The following is a 21,061-nucleotide window of genomic DNA, read 5'->3' on the forward strand; positions in this document are numbered from 1 at the left end:
GCTCAGCATTTCCAAAGTGAAGGAGTTAAGGTTTCACTTATACAGGCGCAGACAGAAATATTTCGGTAGGATTACAACATTTGTTACAGTAGATAGTCAGACAAACATGATGATCACGAGCCGATGATCACCAGCTTCCCAGTAAGATCTCAGGAGTTGGTGGGTGGTCTCAAGTATGTGCATTAAGAAGCAAAATGAGAGTTTAACTGGTATATGACCTTCTGGGGGCATTTCACCTGCAAAGGGAAGAATGCTTTGGGTGAGCATGTGTACAGCTCTAGTAAACACACTGTGCATGCTCATCTTCCAAGTGCCAGCAGCACACTGAATATGCAGGCAGCCCACCCCCAAGGGAAGAATCAAGGGAAAAGGGATGCAAGATGCTGGAAGTGTGCCAGCACATAAAACCCTAAGTCCAAGGACTAATGGGACACTTGTCCTCCAAGTTGCTTGTTGGTCCCTCTTCCAAGTGTACTTTACTTTCTTTTCATTCCTGTTCTGAAGCTTTTTAATACACTTTTACTCTTGCTCTAAAACTTGCCTGAGTCTCTTCTTCTGCCTTATGTCCCATAGTCAAATTCTTTGAAGTTGCGTAAGATCCATATGGATTCACCACCCGTAACTTGGATATCCACCACTGCTAGCAATTTCCCATACAAATCCAGGCATATACACTACAGTGACTTGGTTGGTTATAGATTGCACATTCCAAGGAAGATTATTTATACTTTATACATCCATGAAGAGGGATAGTGATCTAGAAGGGAGTCTTTTCTCTAGTTCTGTTTGGTCTTAATTACGTACAGAAAAAAAAGCAGAAGTTGTGTGACTCACATTGAAAAGCTGCATCCCTTCAAGGCTCGGGATAATTTCAAGTTTCAGAAGTTTTAAGTTGTAATTATTTTTAGTTGAAATTATTTAATTTTACATTTCCATCAAGATCTTTAGGAGAAATTGTTATAGATACACTCAAATGATTTAGCTCTTTTTATGTTATGGAGCTTAGTCCTACATCAGTAGCAAGGTTCATTCAGAGAGTGCCATGTTCTACAGCAGGAGGAACTTCTCAGTCTACAAAGCTGGTGGAATATAAGCCAAATTTAAAGTAGCATGAGAGAAGTGAATTTGTGACCTGAGTCAGGCTATATGGCTATATCTTTAATTAATGTAATTTTTTGAATGTCTATTAGTTTTTTCAGCTGTATGTTGACTTTATGGAAAACAAATGCAGTAGCAGCAGTGAGGACAAAAACATAACAAAACACAACAAGTAATTACAATTCCTAGAATAAGTAATAAGCCACCAGGCTTCCCAAGGTCCAAACCAGCTCTTTAGCCAATCATTCAGAAAAGGTGTTGGATCTGAAAGGTTAGTTATTTAGCTTTTCCTATCAGCAATTAATTTAGTAATTTTATCTAATTTATTTGGGATATAGACGCAACACTCAGTTTTTAGGGCAGTGCAGGTTCTTCCTTGGGCTGCAGTGAGTATGTCTAAAGTCATGTAGTTTTGTAACACAGACTTTCTCATAAAATAAACTTCATTGTATAATAATGAAATACTTACGTAGCTGTCATTTGGAGTCTCTATGTGATATTATACACTCAATTAGGCCTCTATGTGATATTATACACTCAATACCCTGTTGTGGAAAAAAGATGGAAGCTAAAGGATTATATTAAATACCTAAGTTATTGATACCTAAATGATTAATGCCAATGGAATGTAGAATGAACCCAATGAGATGGTAAAACAGAAAGATATGTGGGCTTTCAAAGGGTATTTGACCTTGTGCTGAAGCATAACCTAAAGAACATCATCCTAAGCATTGTAGTGGTAACTGTGGTCATGGACTGGCACTGCACGCCAAGGCATTTTATTTGGAGCTAGCGAATAATTGCCTGGTCACTGTGCCCATTCAGTGGCAGTCAATTAGTAATTTGTAATTGAATGATGTGGACACACTGTTTTTTAGACAGTATTTCATATTTTCAGTGTTATTGGGCCGTATATTTTTGGTGTGATTCTTTTGTAAGAATATAAAAGGGCAAGCTGACCAAGCTGAGGAAAAGAGTGGGTAAAGCAGATCAAACTGTTCCAAATGTGTGTTGCACTATTTTGAAATCCAGTTGTATTATCTTTCAATTGAGGCAGCATGAGAGTGAAAGCTAACAAACTGGTCTCTTATACAGGAAAGTTCTTCCCATGTCCTTTGTTTTGTAAAGTGTTTAATAGGCCAGTGATGTACCTAATTCTTAGTCCTACTGGTGTTATGCACTGATGATTGTTTTGAGATACATGGATCTGTTTCTGATGTTCTATACAGTCTTTTTCTTGGAAAGGAGATACCCACTATAGTAGGCTAGAATAACCAGAGAGGTACATGAGATTACAAACTCAACAAATATTCCTGTAATATATTGGCCTAGTCCTCAGAGGTTTGTTTCATGGGCAACAGCTGGTGATAATAGCAACAAAACATAAGAACTAGCAGCAAAAAGAAAGAAATTTAGTAGGAACTTTCCTATCTACTAACAATTATCAATATTGTGTTTATTTAGATACAGGCCTGGGCTGAGCTGTTGGGAAAGCTGACTACCTCAAATGTTATTTTTTCCTCCTTTTTGGTTCTAAAGAATTTTAATTTTGTATCACTTGTTTGAGATAAAGTCCAAACTGGCAAAATTGCTTTCCTTAAATGGGTGACATATATCCAGGATCCAAATCCTTCAGCCTGGTGGCACAAGGGTTGATTAGGAGCACCTAAGAAGATTCCTTTCTGTATTTTTTAGTAGAGATGGAGTTTCACCATGTTGGCCTTAGAGAGTCCATTGGAAGATACTGCTTCTAACAGACAAAATTTCATGGTTGAAATCTGTGGTGTTTGAGTGTTTTGTCTCCTAGGAGCCTGCTATGGAAAGAGTCTTTTCCTAAATCATAGTTTTTAGTTAGCTGCCTTATAAGGCCACTGCAATAATACAGCATATCCCCTTTTCATATCATACATTTACAATTTCCTTGAGACAATTTCATAGGTCTGCCTGTTATGCCTTCAAATGGAGACCTCTGGTGTTTGCCAAAAGGGGCTGATATTAGGTTAAGCAAAACCAATGGAAGAGCTTTTGGCCAAGGAACTTAAAAAAAACTCAGTTTATTTTGTAAACTGAGTTTTAATTATTCTATTTGTGTGTTTCACTAACCTGAATGACAAAGGTGAGAGGCAAAATGAAAATGTTGCAGACTGGGCCAGACTTTTCATATTGATTGGATTATATATCAGTAAAATGAATAACTGTCATTATAAAGTTCTAGAGGAACTCCTAAGTTGAAATAATTTTCTTTAAGAGAATTCTACTTACTGCTAAGGCTACTGCTCTTGTCTATGGAAATGTTTCTAACCAAAGAGAAAACAAGAACGTACTTATATTCTTGTGACGGTGGTAGCTGAATAAAATCTAGTTGCCATGCTTCAAAAGGGCCTTTTGGTAAAGGAAAACGAACTTGATTCAGAACTATGTAAAGGTTTCCCTGGATTGTGTTTTGGGCAGCTATTGCAATCATCATATACTTTATAAGCAACAGTTGAAGAACATTTTCAATATACTGTTTTCCCCAAGCAGTCTTTTTATTGAGGCTCTCAGGAGTTAAGTCCCACACAAAAGAAAGGTGACTGTATTTTGGTTGGAAGTAAGCATAGACGATTTGAATCATATCATAGCTTAGTCTTGGAGAAGTACATTTTCTCTTTTGCTTCACAAATCTCTTATTCTGTTTTTGGAGCTTTGTATTGAGATAATTCTATATCAAAATTAGGTGCTTCCTTAAAAATAAAATGGGTCAGTTTTCTTATTCAGGTATCTTTACGGTAGTCCTTTTTGCTATATTATCTGCTAACTGATTTTATATGCTTGCTGCAGTGTCTGACTATAACAGCCTAGAATCTTGATCACAGTTAATGATTTTGGGAAAAATGTGGCTTCCAATATTTTCAAAAAAGGCATCTGTTTTTGTGGACTGACTGGAAGAGGTTAAAAATCTTCTTTGTTTCCATAGCATTTTTAAAGTCTTCAGCTACTCTGAAAGCATATCTGCTATCTGTATAAATATTAGCATTCATTCCTTTACCAGTTGCTAGGCTCTACTTAGTGTTATTCACTCTTCTTGGGCTGAGATTGCTCCTGGAAGGCATGCACTGTTGAAATTCTAAGCCAAAGATGCTACAGCATTACTTGCATGATAAATTACAGATTAATCCTTTAAGTAAGATACATTTGTAAACCAAGTATCATTAGTGTTAGTAAGGGGTTTATTTGCAGGTCTGTTCCGGGAGAAAGAAGCTGGTCAGTTAATATGCAATCATGCAGCATGCCATCTGAAGACAGGGTAGAAGAGTGACAGCAGTTAGATTATTACATCTGGAAATTGTAATATGGGGAGCAGAGAGAGAAAGAACTTCATAAAAAGTTATTCTACTAATCAAACACTGTTGAGTGTGATGAGGTTAGAAGCACTCCCACAGAATGTGACAAAGACAGTGAGGAGAGATCTCATCATTATTTCTTCAGTTGCTCTTAGTAATAGAGAGAGAACTGTAGCAGGTACTCTTCTCATGCAAATGGGAATCCTTCAGCCACAGAATCCAGCTGTTTACTATAGTATCCTACAGGTGTATTTTGATCTCATGGATTTGCATCAGAACACCTAAGGTGTTTCCCAGATTTTCATAAACAAACAATGAAAAGGGAATATTGTAATTTGGTGTACTAATCCTGGGGCATCTATAACACTCTTTCACATTTCTTCCATTGGTAACTAATTTTCTTCTGTCTATTCCAGGCGGTCTGTCTTATTGTGTTTTAAAAAAATATATAAAGGTTGAGTTTTAAAGGAAAAGGTAGGAATCCAATTTCTGCAGTATCCTGCTAATCCCCCAAAACCTCTCCATTGTTTCTTAGTTTTGGGGGTAGTGAAAACTAATATTCCTTTTATTTTATCCAGATTGATAACAAGGCCTTCCTTTGATACTAAGTGACCTAAATACCTTATTGTTTCCAACAGAACTGAAGTTTTTCTTTTGAGACCTTGTATTCCTTTGAAGATAGTTGCTATGATAAAGACATTCCATCCTCTATGGAGGCTTGCTTATACTCTGAGCAGAGAAGTAAATTATCTACATATCATGTCAAGGTAGTTTTCTTAGGGAAATGAACATCTGAAAGGTCCACTTTGATTATTTTTGAAAAAGAAGTTGGTTTTACAGTAAATCCCTAAGAAATGATTGTCCATGTGCATTGTCTGTCTTACCAGGTAAAGGTGAAGAGAAATTAACTATCTTTACCCACAGGAATGTTAAAGAATGCATGATGTAGGTCTATTACAGTAAAGAACTAACCTTCAGTTGGGAATGTAAGCCGGGGATGGAGAGGGGATGTCCCGAAGATGCTCCCAGTTCCCGGCTTGGATGTGCCCGGGTCCTTGGACTCTCTTACCCCAGGAATGGGGAAAAGGGCGCTGGAGGCATGGTAAGCTTACCTTTCGAATAAATATTGTGGACCCAAAGAGTTCAGCAGAGAGTGATTTACTAGGGAGAGAGAGAGAGAGCGAGCGAGAGAGAGAGAGAGAGAAAGAGAGAGCTTCCACGCTGCAGTGGGAGGGGGACCAAGGGAGGAATCCCTATAGGTAAAGAGCAGCAGAATTTTAACCTTGAAGTTATTCCTGTCCCATTCATGTTTTCGTCCAATTAGAGGAGTTCTTTCAAACTTCCACGGGAGAGATTGATTTTTGACTTTGATACCGCATTGCCTACTTGGATAGCCGCCACCACAGTCCCTGCAGCTCTACCATTTCTTTCTTTCTTTTCTTTTCTTTCTTTTTTTTGAGACGGAGTTTCACTCCTTACCCAGGCTGGAGTGCAATGGCACGATCTCGGCTCACCGCATCCTCTGCGTCCTGGGTTCAGGCAATTCTCCTGCCTCAGCCTCCTGAGTAGCTGGGATTACAGGCATGCGCCACCATGCCCAGCTAATTTTTTGTATCTTTAGTAGAGATGGGGTTTCACGATGTTGACAAGGATGGTCTCCATGTCTTGACCTCGTGATCCTCCTGCCTCGGCCTCCCAAAGTGCTGGGATTACAGGCTTGAGCCACCGCGCCCGGCCTCTACCATTTCTTAAAGGGCTCGCAGCCTGAGTTCCCAGAGCCAGGCACGAGTTGGCCTCACCAGTGCGCATGCACGAGGCACAAGCCACTCCTCGGGTCATTGTGAGGTTCACTGTTGCCGGGCAACGAGTTCCTGAGACCCGGCAAAGGATGAACACCCTGTGGCAGTGAGTCAGAAACAAGACTCGGGCCACTCCCCGCCAGGACGTCCACAGGACACTCTCTGGAGGCCAGGATTCATGAAGGGTCAGCCAAAAGAAAGAGACTTCAGGTGGAGGGATCGCAGGGGAAGCAGCCCAGAATCTCAGCCTCAGGTCCGTGCCAAGGGAGTACAGGTGGGTCTCCCCAATTTGTCGTGGCCTGGTCATCTCGAAGTACACATCTTCCTGTGTGCCCATGGGCTGCTCTCTCACCCAATGGTCATAGTCATGAAGATCAGAACCCTGTACCTTCAGGGACTGCCTGGGGCTGGGTGTTACTGTGCCACTGCTGTATGTCTGTGTGTGGTGGGTGTGTGTGTGTTGTTTGTGTGCATGTGTATGTCTCTCTGTCTCAGATTATTCTCTCTCTCCCACTCTCTCTCTCTCTGTACATCTGAGCGTGCGTGTGTGTGTTGGGACGCATGGCCCTGTCCAACAGAGAGCAGTTTCTTGCACGACGGCCTTTCTTTTGGTGAACCTCTCCCTGAGTTGCTGCCTGGGTTGTGTGGCAGGTTGTCAGTCATTTACCCGGCAATTCCAGCTGACATTTCTGAAGGAAGGTCTAGGCAAACTGTGGAGGGAGCTGTGGTGGCCCAGCGTATATTTCAGTCACCTGCCCATCCTGAACTGCCTCTTTACTAGGACCAAGACAATCACACCCCAGCCAAAGACAAAACTTCAGCACAGCTCACAGCTCATCTGCAGTAGGGGTAAACATAAACCTCAAAGAAGATAGTTATCACTTCTCTCGCTTATGACCTCATTGAGACCGCTAGACACAGCTCCATACAGGAACCATAAGGATGCCAAGAATGGGATGTGGCAAGCATCTCTGTCCCTCCAATGCTGTCCTTTCTGGCCAAGTCAACCATTTGGCACTCCTCCCCGGGTGCCCGTGGCAGTGGCATTGTGCTGTATTTGGCCTGGATTCTGGCCTATTCTCTGTCCTCTCACTTTCTCTGTCTGCCCTCTTCTGAGAAGCCTAAGGACTTCATGGTCTGGCTCACTGTTTTCAACAAAGAACACTTCCAAGTACAGCAGGAAGGAAGTTCATGGGGATCCATTTCCTGTCTGTTTCCTCTCCAAACCTGTTACTGGATGATTGAGCAGGTGTGATAAAGGTAGAGACGCGGGCTTCCATACCTGTCTGGGACAGGGAAGCTTTCTCAGTCTCCATGTCCCACTGGATGGCTGCGTGGCTGCCCGCTGGCTTCTCCAAAAGGTACTGTAGCAATTCACCTGTACTTCTCTCGTTCCTGAGGGCCATCCATCACTATGCCCCTGGGGAAACTGCCCTCAAGCACTGAATCTTTTGGCTGCCAAGGACGAGAGGGAGCAAGCCAAGGGGATTGAGTTTCGCTGTGTGCAGGGGTTGTTGCATCAGGGGTACCTGCTGGGAGGCGGGGTGGTGACACCATGCCTTGAGATCCCTGAGATCTTTCACTGCCCAGAGAGGACCTTTGCGCCCCTCTCCATTGTAACCCCATCCCTGCTTACCCGGTGGGATCCAAATTCGGATCTGAAGAGGAGTAAGGAGAGCCAATCGGGCGCGCTCAGATTCTCCTCTGCCAGGAACTGAAGCAGAAGAGCAGTGGAGGCTGTCCTGAGGACAAGACTCTAATGGAAACGATGCGTTGAGATCCCCGAAATTATTTTGTGCCGAGTGAGGAACTTCCCACCACTCTCCATTGTAACCCCATCACTCCTTAAGTGACGGGATCCAAAACCGGATCCGAAGAGGAGTAGGGAGAGCCCATCGGGTACCCTCAAGCTTCTCCTCTGCCAGGAGCTGAATCAGAAGACCACTGGAGGCTGCCCTGAGGACAAGAATCTTATGGATTTGACCCCATCTTTGTCTGATATACAGCCATTTGCCACAGCTACCCAAACATGCTGTTTGTGCCACATGAGTGGTGGGGTGGGGACACCATGCCTTGAAGTCCTGAGATGTTTCTGTGCCCACTGAAGATCTTCTCAGCCCTTCTCCATTGCAACCCCATCCATGCTTACCCGGTGGGATCCGAAGGGGAATGGGGAGAGCCCATTGTGAAAAGTAAAGCTTCGTCTCCACCAGGAGCCGAAGGAGAAGAGCGGTGGAGGCGGTCTTGAGGACAGGAGTCTTATGGATTAACCCCAGCTTTGTCCCACATCCGCCCATTTCCCAAGTCTCCCCAAACCTGCTGCTTGTGCCACCCGGGTGGCGGGGTGGGGACACCATGCCTTGAGGTCCCTGAGATGTTTCTGTGCTCAGTGAGGACCTTTCCGCCCCTCCCCATTGTAACTCCATCCCAGCTTATCCGGTGGGATACAAAATTGGATCTGAAGAGGAGTAGGGAGAGCCCATGAGGTACCCTCAAGCTTCTCCTTCGCCAGGAGCTGAAACAGAAGACCACTGGAGGCTGACCTGAGGACAAGAGTCTTATGGATTTGACCCCATCTTTGTCCCAAATATCATCATTTCCCACGGCTCCCGAAACCTGCTGTATGTGCCACCCGAGTGGTGGGGTGGGGACGCCACACCTTGAGGACTCTGAAATCTTTCTGTGCCCAGTGAAGACTTTCCCACCCCTCTCCATTGTAACTGCCTCCCTGCTTTCCCGATGGGATCCAAAATCGGATCTGAGGGGAATAGGGAGATCCCATTGGGCAAAGTGGATCTTCGGCTCCGCCAGGATCCGAAGGAGAAGAGCCCTGAAGGCGGTCCTCAGGACAGGAGTCTTATGGATTTGACGCCAGCTTTGTCCCACATCTGCCCCATTCCCAAGGCTCCTGAAACATGTTGCTTGGGCCACCCGGGTCGCGGGGTGGGAAGACCATGGCATGAGATCCCTGAGATCTTTCTGTGCTCAGTGATGACCTTCCGGCCCCTCTCCACTGTAACTCCATCCCTGCATACCGGGTGGGATCGAAAATCGGATCAGAAGGGGAGTAGGGAGAGCCCATCGGGCACCCTGAAGCTTCTTTTTCCCCAGGAGCTGAAGCAGAAGAGCACTGGAGGCTGTCCTGAGGACAAGAGTCTTATGGACACCATGCCTTGAGGTCCCTGAGATGTTTCAGTGCCACTCTGAGAACCTTCCCGCCCTTCTCCATTGTAACCCCATCCCTGCTTACCCGGGGGGATCCAAAATCGGACCCTAGCGGGAAAGGGGAGAGCTCATCGGGCACCCCGAAGCTTCATCTCTGCCAGGAGCTGAAAGAGAAGATTGCTGGAGGAGTTCCTGAGGAAAATAGTCATAGGATTGGACCCCATCTTTGTCCCACATAAGCCCGTTTCCCAGGGCTACTGAAACCTGATGCTTGTGCCACCCGGGGGGCGGGGTGGGGACACAGTGCCGGGAGGTTCCTGAGATCTTTCTGTGCCCAGTGAAGACCTTCCCCACCCGTCTGCATTGTAACCCCATCCCTGCTTACCCGGTGGGATCCAAAATCGGATCCGAAGGGGAATGTGGAGATCCCATTGGGCAAACTGAAACTTCGTCGCCGACAGGAGCCGAAAGAGAAGAGCGCTGGAGGTGGTTCTCAGGACAGGAGTCTTATGGATTTGACCCCAGCTTTGTCCCACATCTGCCCGATTCCCAAGGATCCTGAAACCTGTTGCTTGGGCTACCCGGGTGGCGAGGTGGGGAGACCATGGCCTGAGGTCCCTGAGATCTTTCTGTGCTCAGTGAGGACCTTCCGGCCCCTCTCCACTGTAACTCCATCCATGCTTACCGGGAGGGATGCAAAATCGGATCCAGAAAGGAGTAGGGAGTTCCCATCGGGCACCCTCAAGCTTCTCCTCCACCAGGAGCTGAAACAGAAGAGCACTGGAGGCTGTCCTGAGGACAAGAGTCTTATGTATTTGACCCCATCTTTGTGCCACATATGCCCATTTCCCACGGCTCCCTAAAGTTGCTGCCTCTGCCACCTGGGAGGTGGGGTGGGGCCACCATGCCTTGAGGTCCCTGAGATCTTTCTGTGCCCAGTGAGGACCTTCCCCGCCCCTCTCCATTGTAACCCCATCCCTGCTTACCCGGAGGGATCCAAAATCAGATCCGAAAAGGAGTATGGAGAGCCCATCGGGTACCCTCAAGATTCTCCTCCGCCAGGACCTGAAACAGACCACAGGAGGCTGCCCTGAGGAGAAGAATCTTATGGATTTGACCCCATCTTTGTCCCACATATGACCGTTTCCCATGGCTCCCCAAACCTGCTGCTTTTGCCACCCGGGGGGCCGGGTGGGAACACAATGCCTTGATTTCCCTAAGATCTTTCTGTGCCCAATGAGGACCTTCCCGCCCCTCTCCATTGTAACCCCACCCCGTTTACACGGTGAGATCCAAAATTGGATACGAAGAGGAGTAGGGAGAGCCCATGGTGTACCCTGAAGCTTCTCCTCCGCCAGGGGTGAAGCAGAAGCGCACTGGAGGATGTCTTGAGGACAAGAGTCTTATGGACACCATGCCTTGAGTTCCCTGAGACCTTTTTGTGCCCAGTGAGGGACTTCCCGCCCCTCTCCATTGTAACCCCATCCCTGCTTACCCAGTGGGATACAAAATCGGTTCCGAAGAGGAGTAGGGAGAGCCCATCCGGCATCCTGAAGCATTTGCTCCACCAGGAGCTGAAACAGAAGAGCACTGGAGGCTGTCCTGAGGACAAGAGTCTTATGGATTTGACCCCATCTTTGTCCCAAATATCATCATTTCCCACGGCTCCCGAAACCTGCTGTATGTGCCACCCGTGTGGTGGGGTGGGGACGCCACACCTTGAGGACTCTGAAATCTTTCTGTGCCCAGTGAAGACTTTCCCACCCCTCTCCATTGTAACTGCATCCCTGCTTTCCCGATGGGATCCAAAATCGGATCTGAGGGGAATAGGGAGATCCCATTGGGCAAAGTGGATCTTCGGCTCCGCCAGGATCCGAAGGAGAAGAGCCCTGGAGGCGGTCCTCAGGACAGGAGTCTTATGGATTTGACGCCAGCTTTGTCCCACATCTGCCCCATTCCCAAGGCTCCTGAAACATGTTGCTTGGGCCACCCGGGTCGCGGGGTGGGAAGACCATGGCCTGAGATCCCTGAGATGTTTCTGTGCTCAGTGATGACCTTCCGGCCCCTCTCCACTGTAACTCCATCCATGCATACCGGGTGGGATCGAAAATCGGATCAGAAGGGGAGTAGGGAGAGCCCATCGGGCACCCTGAAGCTTCTTTTCCCCCAGGAGCTGAAGCAGAAGAGCACTGGAGGCTGTCCTGAGGACAAGAGTCTTATGTATTTGACCCCATCTTTGTGCCACATATGCCCATTTCCCACGGCTCCCTAAAGTTGCTGCCTCTGCCACCTGGGAGGTGGGGTGGGGCCACCATGCCTTGAGGTCCCTGAGATCTTTCTGTGCCCAGTGAGGACCTTCCCCGCCCCTCTCCATTGTAACCCCATCCCTGCTTACCCGGAGGGATCCAAAATCAGATCCGAAAAGGAGTATGGAGAGCCCATCGGGTACCCTCAAGATTCTCCTCCGCCAGGACCTGAAACAGATCACAGGAGGCTGCCCTGAGGAGAAGAATCTTATGGATTTGACCCCATCTTTGTCCCACATATGACCGTTTCCCATGGCTCCTCAAACCTGCTGCTTGTGCCACCCGGGGGGCCGGGTGGGGACACAATGCCTTGATTTCCCTAAGATCTTTCTGTGCCCAATGAGGACCTTCCCGACCCTCTCCATTGTAACCCCACCCCGTTTACACGGTGAGATCCAAAATTGGATACGAAGAGGAGTAGGGAGAGCCCATGGTGTACCCTGAATCTTCTCCTCCACCAGGGGCTGAAGCAGAAGCGCACTGGAGGATGTCTTGAGGACAAGAGTCTTATGGACACCATGCCTTGAGTTCCCTGAGACCTTTTTGTGCCCAGTGAGGGACTTCCCGCCCCTCTCCATTGTAACCGCATCCCTGCTTACCCAGTGGGATACAAAATCGGATCCGAAGAGGAGTAGGGAGAGCCCATCCGGCACCCTGAAGCATTTGCTCCACCAGGAGCTGAAACGGAAGAGCACTGGAGGCTGACCTGAGGACAAGAGTCTTATGGATTTGACCCCATCTTTGTCTCAAATATCATCGTTTCCCACGGCTCCCGAAACCTGCTGTTTGTGCCACCCGAGTGGTGGGGTGGGGACGCCACACCTTGAGGACTCTGAAATGTTTCTGTGCCCAGTGAAGACCTTCCCCACCCCTCTCCATTGTAACTGCCTCCCTGCTTTCCCGATGGGATCCAAAATCGGATCTGAAGGGGAATAGGGAGATCCCATTGGGCAAAGTGAATCTTGGCTCCGCCAGGATCCGGAGTAGAAGAGCGCTGAAGGCGGTCCTCAGGACGGGAGTCTTATGGATTTGACGCCAGCTTTGTCCCACATCTGCCCCATTCCCAAGGCTCCTGAAACCCGTTGCTTGGGCCTCCCGGGTCGCGGGGTGGGAAGACCATGGCCTGAGATCCCTGAGATCTTTCTGTGCTCAGTGATGACCTTCCGGCCCCTCTCCACTGTAACTCCATCCATGCATACCGGGTAGGATCGAAAATCGGATCAGAAGGGGAGTAGGGAGAGCCCATCGGGCACCCTGAAGCTTCTTTTCCCCCAGGAGCTGAAGCAGAAGAGCACTGGAGGCTGTCCTGAGGACAAGAGTCTTATGGACACCATGCCTTGAGGTCCCTGAGATGTTTCAGTGCCACTCTGAGAACCTTCCCGCCCTTCTCCATTGTAACCCCATCCCTGCTTACCCGGGGGGATCCAAAATCGGACCCTAGCGGGAAAGGGGAGAGCTCATCGGGCACCCCGAAGCTTCATCTCTGCCAGGAGCTGAAAGAGAAGATTGCTGGAGGAGTTCCTGAGGAAAATAGTCATAGGATTGGACCCCATCTTTGTCCCACATAAGCCCGTTTCCCAGGGCTACTGAAACCTGATGCTTGTGCCACCCGGGGGGCGGGGTGGGGACACAGTGCCGGGAGGTTCCTGAGATCTTTCTGTGCCCAGTGAAGACCTTCCCCACCCGTCTGCATTGTAACCCCATCCCTGCTTACCCGGTGGGATCCAAAATCGGATCCGAAGGGGAATGTGGAGATCCCATTGGGCAAACTGAAACTTCGTCGCCGACAGGAGCCGAAAGAGAAGAGAGCTGGAGGTGGTTCTCAGGACAGGAGTCTTATGGATTTGACCCCAGCTTTGTCCCACATCTGCCCGATTCCCAAGGATCCTGAAACCTGTTGCTTGGGCTACCCGGGTGGCGAGGTGGGGAGACCATGGCCTGAGGTCCCTGAGATCTTTCTGTGCTCAGTGAGGACCTTCCGGCCCCTCTCCACTGTAACTCCATCCATGCTTACCGGGAGGGATGCAAAATCGGATCCAGAAAGGAGTAGGGAGTCCCCATCGGGCACCCTCAAACTTCTCCTCCACCAGGAGCTGAAACAGAAGAGCACTGGAGGCTGTCCTGAGGACAAGAGTCTTATGGATTTGACCCCATCTTTGTGCCACATATGCCCATTTCCCACGGCTCCCTAAAGTTGCTGCCTCTGCCACCTGGGAGGTGGGGTGGGGCCACCATGCCTTGAGGTCCCTGAGATCTTTCTGTGCCCAGTGAGGACCTTCCCCGCCCCTCTCCATTGTAACCCCATCCCTGCTTACCCGGAGGGATCCAAAATCAGATCCGAAAAGGGGTAGGGAGAGCCCCTGGCATCCCCTCAAGATTCTCCTCCGCCAGGACCTGAAACAGAAGACCACTGGAGGCTGCCCTGAGGAGAAGAATCTTATGGATTTGACCCCATCTTTGTCCCACATATGACCGTTTCCTATGGCTCCCCAAACCTCCTGCTTGTGCCACCCGGGGAGCGGGGTGGGGACACAATGCCTTGATTTCCCTAAGATATTTCTGTGCCCAATGAGGACCTTCCCCGCCCCTCTCCATTGTTACCCCATCCCTGCTTACCCGGTGGGATCCAAAATCTGAACCGAAGAGGAGTAGGGAGAGCCCATCGGGCACCCTGAAACTTCTCCTCCGCCAGGAGCTGAAGCAGAAGAGCATTGGCGGCTGTCCTGATGACAAGTGTCTTATGGACAGCATGCCTTGAAGTCCCTGAGATGTTTCAGTGCTGCTGTGAGACCCTTTCCGCCCTTCTCCATTGTAACCACGTCACTGCTTACCCGATGGGATCACAAATCAGATCCAAAGAGGAAAGGGGAGAGCCCATCAGGCACCCTGAAGCCAGGAGCCGAAACAGAAGAGCACTGAGGAGGTCCTGAGGACAGGAGTCCTATGGGTTTGACCCCGGCTATGTTGCAGATACATCCGTTTCCCATGGCTCCACAAACCTGCTCTTTCCATACCTGCCACCATCACTGCTGTCCTCTGTGCCTCAGCCATTTCTACATGTGGCTACTACCTGAGTTTCCAGAGAAAGGTTTGAGTCGGTCTCACCAATGTGCATGCCTGAGGCACAAGCAGCTCTAAGGGGATTGTGAGGTTCACCATTGAATGGCGACGGGATGGTGAGTTTGGCAAAGGAGGAATTTCCTGTGGCAGTGTGTCAGAAACAAGGCTTAGGCCACTCTTCGCCAGGTCCTCCACAGGATAGTCTGCAGAGACCAGGACTCGCAGTGGGTTGACCAGGATTTGCAGAGGGTCGACCAGGAGGAAGAAATCTCAGGTGGAAGGTTCGCCGAGGGAGCAGTGTGGAATTGCATCCTCAGGCCTGTGCCAAGGGAGTACAGGTGAGTCTCCCCAAATGTCTTGCCCTGGTTATCTCAAGTACACGTCTTCCTGTGTGCACATGGGCTGCTATCACACTCTCAGCAGAGGGTTATTAGTCCTGAAGAGCAGAACCCTGTAGCCTCAGGGCCTGCCTGCGGCTGGGTGTTACTGTGCCACTTCTGCCTGTCTGTGTATGGGGGCATGTGTGTGTGTTTGAGTGTGTGCGTGTGTATGCCTCTCTGCCTCTGATTATTCTCTCTCTCCTTTCCCTCTCTCTTTCTCTCTCTCTCTGTGCGTCTGTGTGGGCATGTTGAGATGTATGGCCCTGTGTGCCAGAGAGCGGTTTCTTGCACCGCAGCCTTTCTTTTGATGAGTCTCTCCCTGCGTCGCTGCCTGGGTCATGTGACTGGTTGTCAGTTGTTTCCCCAGCAATTCCAGCTGGCTTCTGCTAGGGGAGGTGTGGGAACGTGGGGAGGTACATGCGTCGGGCCACCATATGTTTCAATCGCCTCCCCATCCTTAGAGGCCTCTTTCTGAAGACCAAGACGATCACACCCCAGCCAAGGACAAAAGCCTCAGCACAGCTCATGGTCCACCTGCAGGATGGTTACACATCCTCCTCAAAGAAGACAATTCTCTCTTCTCTCACCTATAACCTCATTGAGAAATCTAGCCACAGCTCCAAACAGGAACCACAAGGATGCCAAGAACATGATGCGGCAAGCTTCTCTGTCACTCCAACGCTGGCCTTTCTGGCCAAGTCAACCATTTGGCACTCCTCCCCGGATGTGTGTTGGGATGCATTATGCTGCATTTGGCCTGGACACTGGCCTATGCTCTGTCCTCTCTCTTTCTCCGTCTGCCCTCTTTCTGAGAAACCTAGGGGCTTCCTGGTCTGACTCAGTGTCTTTAACATAGAACACTTCCCAGTCCAGCAGGGAGGAAGATCGTGGGGATCCGTTTCTTGTCTGTTTCCTCTCCAAACCTGTTTCTGGATGATTGAGCAGGTGTGATAAAGGTGGAGCTGTGGGCTTCCATACCAGCCTGGGACAGGGAAGCTTTCTCAGTCTCCATGTCCCACTGGATGGCTGCATGGCTGCCCTCTGGCTTCTCCAAAAGGTACTGTGGTAACTCACCTGCACTTCTTCTCTCGTTCCTGAGGAACATCCATCACTATGCCACTGGGGAAACTGCCTTCAAGCACTGAATCTTTTGGCTGCCAAGGATGCCAGGGAGCAAGCCAAGGGGATTGGGTTTCGTTGTGTGCAGGTGTTGTTGCATCAGGGGTACCTGCTGGGAGGTGGGGTGGTGACACCATGCCTTGAGGTCCCTGAGATATTTCTGTGGCCAGTGAGGAACTTCCCGTCCCTCTCCATCGTAACCCCAGTCCTTCTTACCCCGTAGGATCCAAAATCGGATCCGAATAGGAGTACGGAGAGCCCATCGGGCACCTTGAAGCTTCCTCTCGGCGAGGATCTGGAGCAGAGGAGCACTGGAGGCTATTCTCCTGAAAAGAGCCTTATGGAGACGTTGCCTTGAGGTCCCTGAAATCTTTTTGTGCCCAGTGAGGACCTTCCCGCCACTCTCCATTGTAACCCCATCCAAGCCTACCCGGTGGGACCCAAAATAGGATCCGAAGGGGAATGGGGTGATCCCATTGTGAAAAGTGAAGCTTCGTCTCCAGGAGGAGCCGAAGGAGAAGCGCGCTGGAGGCGGTCTTGAGGACAGGAGTCTTATGGATTAACCCCAGCTTTGTCCCACATCCGCCCTTTTCCCAAGTCTTCCCAAACCTGCTGCCTGTGCCACCCGGGTGGCGGGGTGGGGACACCATGCCTTGATTTCCCTAAGATCTTTCTGTGCTCTATGAGGACTTCCCGCCCCTCTCCATTGTACCCCCATCCCGTTTACACGGAGAGATCCAAAATTGGATACGAAGAGGAGTAGGGAGAGCCCATTGTGTACCCTGAAGCTTCTCCTCTGCCAGAGGCTGAAGCAGAAGCGCACTGCAGGCTGTCCTGAGGATAAGAGTCTTATGGACACCATGCCTTGAGGTCCCTGAGACCTTTTTGTGCCCAGTGAGGGACTTCCCACTCCTCTCCATTGTAACCCCATCCCTGCTTACCCGGTGGGATCCAAAATCGGATCTGAAGATAGGGAGAGCCCATCGGGCACCCTGAAGCATTTGCTCCACCAGGAGCTGAAACAGAAGAGCATTGGAGGCTGTCCTGAGGACAAGAGTCTTATGGATTTGACCCCATCTTTGTCCCAAATATGCCCGTTTCCCACGGCTCCCCAAACCTGCTGTTTGTGCCACCCGAGTGGTGGGGTGGGGACGCCATGCCTTGAGGACTCTGAGATCTTTCTGTGCCCAGTGAAGTCCTTTCCCCCCCCTCCATTGTAACCCCATCCCTGCTTTCCCGATGGGATCAAAAATTGGATCCGAAGGGGAATAGGGAGATCCTTTGAGCAAACTGAAGCTTCGTCTCCGCCAGGATCCCAAGGAGAAGAGCGCTGGAAGCGGTCCTGAGGACAGGAGTCTTATGGATTTGACCTCAGCTTTGTCCCACATCTGCCCCATTCGCAAGACTCCTGAAAACTGTTGCTTGGGGCACCCGGGTGGCGGGCTGGGAAGAGCATGGCCTGGGGTCCCTGAGATCTTTCTGTGCTCAGTGATGACCTTCCGGCCCCTCTCCACTGTAACTCCATCCATGCTTACCGGGTGGGATCCAAAATGGGATCAGAAGGGGAGTAGGGAGAGCCCATCGGGCACCCTGAAGCTTCTCCTCCACCAGAGCTGAAACAGAAGAGCACTGGAGGCTGTCCTGAGGACAAGAGTCTTATGGACAGTATGCCTTGGGGTCCCTGATATGTTTCAGTGCCGCTGTGAGACCCTTCCCTCCCCTCTCCATGGTAACCCATCCCTGCTTACTGGGTGGGATCGAAAATCGGATCAGAAGGGGAGTAGGGAGAGCCCATCGGGCACCCTGAAGCTTCTTTTCCCCAAGGAGCTGAAGCAGAAGAGCACTGGAGGCCGTTCTGAGGACAAGAGTCTTGTGGATTAAACCCCATCTTTGTCCCACACATGCCCGTTTCCCACGGCTCCACAAATCTGCTGCTTGTGTCACCTGGGTGGCGGGGTGGAGACACCATTCGTTGATGTCCCTGAGATTTTTCTGTAAACAGGGAGGATCTTCCCGACCCTGTATGTTGTAACCCCATCCCTGCTTACCAGCTGGGATCCAAAATCGGATGCGAAGATGATTATGGAGAGCCCATCAGGCACCCTGAAGCTTCTCTTCGGCCAGGAGCTGAAGCAGAAGAGCTCTGGAGGCTGTAATGATGACAAGAGTCTTATGGACCCCATGACTTGAGGTCCCTGAGATGTTGCAGTGCCCCTGTGAGACCCTTCCTGCCCTTCTCCATTGTAACCCCATCCCTGCTTACCCGGTGGGATCCAAAATAGGATCTGAACGGGAATGTGGAGAGCCCATCGGGCACCCTGAAGTTTCGTCTCCGCTAGGAGCCGAAAGAAGAGCGCCGGAGGTGGTCCTGGGTACAATAGTCTTACGGATTGGACCCCATCTTTGTCCCACATACGTCCGTTTCGCAGGCCTCCTCAAACCTGATGCTTGTGCCAACCGGGGGGCGGGGTGGGGACACCATGCTATGAGGTCCCTGAGATCTTTCTGTGCCCACTGAAGACCTTCCCCACCCCTCTCCATTGTAACCCCATCCCTGCTTACCCGGTGGGATCCCAAATCTGATCCGAAGAGGAGTAGGGAGAGCCCATCGGGTACCCCTCAAGCTTCTCCTCCGCCAGGAGCTGAAACAGAAGACCACTGGAGGCTGCCCTGAGGACAAGAATCTTATGGATTTGACCCCATCTTTGTCCCACATATGACCGTTTCCCATGGCTCCCCAAACGTGCTGCTTGTGCCACCCGGGGTGCGGGGTGGGGACACAATGCCTTGATTTCCGTAAGATCTTTCTGTGCCCAATGAGGACCTTCCAGCCCCTCTCCATTGTAACCCTAACCCGTTTACCAGGTAAGATCCAAAATTGGATACGAAGAGGGGTAGGGAGAGCCCATCGGGCACCCTGAAGCTTCTCCTCCGCCAGGAGGAGACTTTTCAGTTTTAGAGTCTTCCTTTTCTTTTTTGTTTATTTTGTCATATAATGATTGCGTTTTCTTGAATCATATTAGAGACTATAAGTATGCTACTCTTATGGCAATCCTTCATCCACCTAAAAGCTACATTGTTAATACAAGATAAAAAGTTATTCAATAAAAACTTTAAGGGTTTTGCACTTGTTGGCATAACTGCAGCAATAGCTTCATGAATTGTCTTTTTTTATAAAAAATGCTTATAAAGGTCTTTACGCTGTATTTATTTACTTTAAATGGAAGGCAACCACAGGGGCAGACCTCAATTTACAGTACATGTCAAGCAACTGAACTTAGTCTTGTAAGGTCATGACTTTTTTTCCTGCTTTTAGAGAGCACTTCTAACATCTCTAGGGGCACTTTGTATGAGTCCCATGGTGTTATTTTTTATTTTTATTTATGTTTATTTCTTATTTTTTAATTTTAATTTTAATTTTTTGAGACAGAGTTTCGCTCTTATTACCCAGGCTGGAGTGCAATGGCGCGATCTTGGCTCACCGCAACCTCTGCCTCCTGGGTTCAGGCAATTCTCCTGCCTCAGCCTCCTGTGTAGTTGGGACTACAGGCGTTCACCGCCATGCTCAGCTAATTTTTTTGTATTTTTAGTAGAGACGGCATTTCACCATGTTGACCAGGATGCTCTCGATGTCTTGACCTCGTGATCCACCCGCCTCGGCCTCCCAAAGTGCTGGAATTATAGGTGTGATCCACCGTGCCCGGTCCCCATGTTGTTATTACAGGTATACGGTATTTCACTAAACGCAATGAAATATACACAAGAACTGCCACGGACCTCTTTTTATTTATTTTCTATGGTATTTTGATTTTATTGTGTTTCAACACAAATTTGTAGAGACAGGGTCTTGATGTGTTACCCAGGCCGGTCTTGAACTCCTGGACTCAAATAATTCTCCCACCTTGGCCTCCCAAAATGTTGGGATTACAGGAGTGAGCCACTATCCTTGGCCAGAGACCATTTTTTTTCTCTGAGATATTCAATGTACTGGTGAGAATTTCTCAAACAGAAATGATTAGCATCACATGGCATTTTAAGTGGACGTTTGCTATACTTGAGCTCACCGCAATAGCAACAGAAGTGGCTACAAAATTATCACAGTAGTATAATATGTACTACAACTAATTTTATGCAGTTATAATTTATACTTTCATTTTGTATTTGTTTACATTTCTCTTGACTACAAATGGCACCATATACAGTTGGCGTTTGTGTACGTTTTGATAAATTTTTACTTTTTATAATAGATTTTTGTATACTTTATGATAGGAAGTGATAATCTAGTATTCACATTTATTTTATACATTCATGACATATCTAGTTTAAGAAATGTGTGTGTGTGTTTTTTTTTTTTTTATGTTTCTAGGCTACATCATGTTTTTTTCTGCAAGTTTTTCTAAATTGTCAGAATTCTCCAAAACATTTTCCAATATATTTATTTAAAAAAAATTTGTGTGGGTTGATCCATGTAGTTCAAACCTGTGTGGTTGAAGGGTCAGTAGTAGTTTCATTCCTTAAGGTTCAGAGGAGTTGAGAACTTCTGCCTTTATCATAGATTCACTATTCAGGGAACTAATGAAAATATTTAATAAAGGACAACTCATTGAGAGCTGATGTTATAGTTTATGTGGATGTAAAGAAGAGTATGATGATTAAGCTGAACACAAACTCTCTGGAAAAATTTTCACTCGTTCATAGAAAATCAGGGTACAAATCAGAGTTGTATACTACTTAATGATAACTTCTCATTGTTTATTTAAAACATTAATTCTGTACTTGAAACGTTTTGAGTTAAGTAGCAAGCATCCTTT

The sequence above is a fragment of the Aotus nancymaae genome, unplaced genomic scaffold, assembly GCF_030222135.1.
Source record: "Aotus nancymaae isolate 86718 unplaced genomic scaffold, 86718_ANA_hifiasm-v0.15.2.pri h1tg000033l, whole genome shotgun sequence".
Classification (NCBI taxonomy): Eukaryota; Metazoa; Chordata; class Mammalia; order Primates; family Aotidae; genus Aotus; species Aotus nancymaae.